Raw genomic sequence first — 3768 nt, 5'->3', positions numbered from 1 at the left:
AGTGTTACAAACGGAATGACAAAATTAATATACCCCCATCCTATGGTGGAGGGTATAAAAAAATTTAACTTGTCAACATATAAATTTGGTTGATGTCACTTACAATGATGGAGGGTATAAAAAAATTTAACTTTTCAAGATATATATTTGCACGCAAATAAAAAAATTCTGATCATATTTACAGCAAATATTTAAGTCTTGATTCTATATAATCCTTATCACAACCAGTTCCAAGCTCTCTTCTATCCCTCGCCTATGTTGTATCCACACCTGAAAAAAATGTTTTCCTCGGGAACGAAATTCTAAACAACCGAAAATTTCATTTCATTTAAAGTACAATATAGTTAAATTTTCGTACGAGTTAGTTTATTCCACCGTGGTGCAATGGTTAACATGCCCACCTTGCATACACAAGGTCGTGGGTTCGATTCCTGCTTCGACCGAACACCAAAAAATTTTTCAGCGATGGATTATCCCACCTCAGTAATGCCGGTGACATTTCTGAGGGTTTCAAAGCTTCTCTAAGTGGTTTCACTGCAATGTGGAACGCCGTTCGGACTCGGCTATAAAAAAGAGGTCCCTTGTCATTGAGCTTAACATGGAATCTGGCAGCACTCAGTGATAAGGGAGAAGTTCACCACTGTGGTATCACAATGGACTGAATAGTCTAAGTGAGCCTGATACATCGGGCTGCCACTATACCTAACCTAACCTTATTCTTCCTTTACTTTTTTCGGTGTATTTTTTAGTGCATATAAAGCCGAATTTAGGATAAATGATTCAACGATTGACTATATACTTGTTTATTTTCTTCTAAAACAAAATTTTTGGGGTCAAAAACTTTATTTGCCTACAATTTTGTTCCTCAGAAAAGAAAACTCTTCGTTCAGTGCAGCTTTTTTTAATAAAATACTTTCCCTATAAATTTAAAGTCACTCAAAGATTTTTCACATAGGTTTACTGGCAAATAATTATTAATTTCTTAAATATTTTTTAATAGTACTTGTTTAATAATTAACAGCAATACATTTGCCAACAACATTTGATTGTCGGTTTGGTTGATGTCACTTCCAATTGAGTCCATATTGCAGTTGCTGCTACTACGTGAGCTCTTGATGTTGCCCCCACACATAAAGGCAGCTGTTTCTGTCGACTTCCTGTAGAATTAAAGAGAAGAAGGAAAGAAAAAACATAAGACAGCATCCATCCGTCGCCCATACATCACAGGTTCAATTCATTCGTCAGTCTGTCCATTCATTTATCCATTGAATCAACATTAACGGCAAAAGATAAAATGAAATAAGAAATTATATTGAAAAGCCATTTCCAATTGACTTCATTTTTGTTTATTTCTTTTTTTTTTTTTTTGCTCTAAGAGTAAAAAGAGATTTAATATTATTTTTAAATAGCTACGATCACGATTGCTACCATTTGCAATTTCGAAATGGCCAATGGAAGGCAATAAAAAAATTTCCGTTATGCAAATGACTTCAATTGCAAATTTTTAGAGGGAAATGTGTATTTTTTGTTTTGTTCACATAATTTAAATTTGTGTTATTTTTTTATTGGTAGTTTTTTTAGCTTTTTTATTGGAAAAATTTTAAACCATTATAGAAAATTAGCAAATAGTTTGAAAATGCAAAAAAATTCAATCTTACTAATTTGAAATATGGGATATATTAGATTAGGCCAGGTTAGGTATAGTGACAGTTTGTTTTTAGGATCAGTTAAATTATTCAGAAAAGTTAAATTTAGTTTTAACTTATCTAACCAAAAACTGAGATCAAATAATGTTGAGTTGAAAGATAAAACACACCCAATATTCCCTATATGAAATTTCCACGTTCTGACCTCTTCCAAATCCCCACACACAACTCCAGGGAGCCATGAAGGTTAGCTTCACAAACTTTACACCACATTGAAACCTCCTGCATAGCGATAGGAAATATATAAATTTTATATACTTTTTAACTTTGTTCAATGTTTTCCATCAACAATAGCCAAAGAAACAACAAAAATGAGCCACGCCATAAAGTCTCCATAGAGGACAAAAACATATACAGCTCACCACAATATGCAGGGCAAATATTTGCTCAATGTACAGCACCACATAAATTTGTTCAATAAATTATCAATAATATTCGAAAACTTATTGACATGCCTTGAAAATGTTTAAATATGGTTATAGTTTGTTTAGTTGTTTGTAAATAACTGGCTTATTTTTATTGCATATCGGAGATATTTAATAGAATGCATTCAACGGGCGGGAAATTAGAGTGGAAGTGACAACTTTTAGTTTTTATTCCCCTCCCCAACCGGGGAAGGAAGTTGGAACTCCCCTTTTGGGCTAAATAAATAGTGTCTTACAAAAAAGACGAAAACAAGGTATAACAATTAACGCTAAACAACTGCATCAATTTATTAGCATTATGTCTCATTCAAATATTTGCCAATATGAAAAAGCACAATCAAATGGTTAGCAACTCGGAGGCTAAATAACAGAGAAGTAGAAATACAATTCTATTTGATGAGTAATAAGGAAGAGCTAAAATCAATATAGTCTTATAAAATACCCTACACCAATGACCATACATTTTTTTATTATTTAATTTACTAAAAATATCGGATTTAGAGGAAGGCTAATATGTCTTGCTTCCAATTTTAATTTCTGAAAACCTATAGTCGCGTGTTTCGGATGGAATCTCCATTAACTATTGAGGCAGTTTTTTCCATATCACTTCTTATGCGTAAACTCAGGTATATTATGCTTACAAATCTTTAAGCACTCTTCCAAATGTTTATGTTTAACCGCGGTTGCTACAGTTGGTAGAATTCTACCACTAATGGTAGATTTTTTACTGCTTGGTAAATTGGTTGAATTCCTGAGGTTTGGGTAGATTTTGCAAAATATTCCTTTTCGCAAATTTTGACAAAATTTTCTATATAAATAAAATTTTGACAACATTTTCTATAGAAATAAATTTTTGACAAAATTTTCTATAGAAATCAAATATTGACATAATTTCCTACAGAAATAAAATTTTTACAAAATTTTCTATAGAAATAAAATTTTGACAAAATTTTCTATAGAAGCAAAATTTTGACAACATTTTCTATGAAATTAAAATTTTTACAAAATTTTCTATAGAAATAGAATTTTGACAAAATTTGCTATAGAAATATAAATGCTATAGAAATAAAATTTTGAAAAAATTTTCTATAGAAATAAAATTTTGACAAAATTTTCTATAGAAGTAAAATTTTGACAAAAATTTTCGACGGAAATAAAATTCTGGCAAAATTTTCTATAGAAATAAAATTTTGAAAAAAATTTCTAAAGAAATAAAATTTTGAAAAAATTTTCTATAGAAATAAAATTTTGACAAAAATTTTACATAGAATTAAAATTAGGATAAAATTTTCTATAGAAATAAAATTTTGATTCAATTTTTATAGAAATAAAATGACAAAATGTTCTATAGAAAAAAAGTTTTGACAAAATTTCCTACAGAAATAAAATTTTTTTATTTCTGTAGAAATAAAATTTTGATAAAATTTTTTATAGAACTAAAACTTTGACAAAATTTTCTATAGAAATGAAATCTTTTATAGAAATAAACATTTGAAAAATATTTCTATAGAAGTAAAATTTTGACATAATTTTCGACAGAAAACAAATTCTGGCAAAATTTTCTTTGGAAATAAAATTTTGACAAAATTTAGAAATAAAATGTTGAAAAAAAAAAATAGAAATGAAATTAGGATAAA

General features: G+C 29.1%; 1 long non-coding RNA gene across 1 annotated transcript; it reads right to left on the bottom strand.

Annotated features, from left to right (window-relative positions):
* Positions 1–941: 941 nt before the first annotated feature.
* LOC142237348 (uncharacterized) lies at positions 942–2194 on the bottom strand. The gene is made up of 2 exons (XR_012722476.1): positions 2069–2194; positions 942–1246 (listed from the first exon to the last, which is right to left on the bottom strand). It is a non-coding gene; the product is annotated as an uncharacterized LOC142237348 (long non-coding RNA).
* Between the last annotated feature and the right edge of the window lie 1574 nt (positions 2195–3768).

This window comes from Haematobia irritans, chromosome 1, assembly GCF_050003625.1.
Source record: "Haematobia irritans isolate KBUSLIRL chromosome 1, ASM5000362v1, whole genome shotgun sequence".
Classification (NCBI taxonomy): Eukaryota; Metazoa; Arthropoda; class Insecta; order Diptera; family Muscidae; genus Haematobia; species Haematobia irritans.
This window is presented reverse-complemented; position numbering and strand designations above follow the sequence as displayed.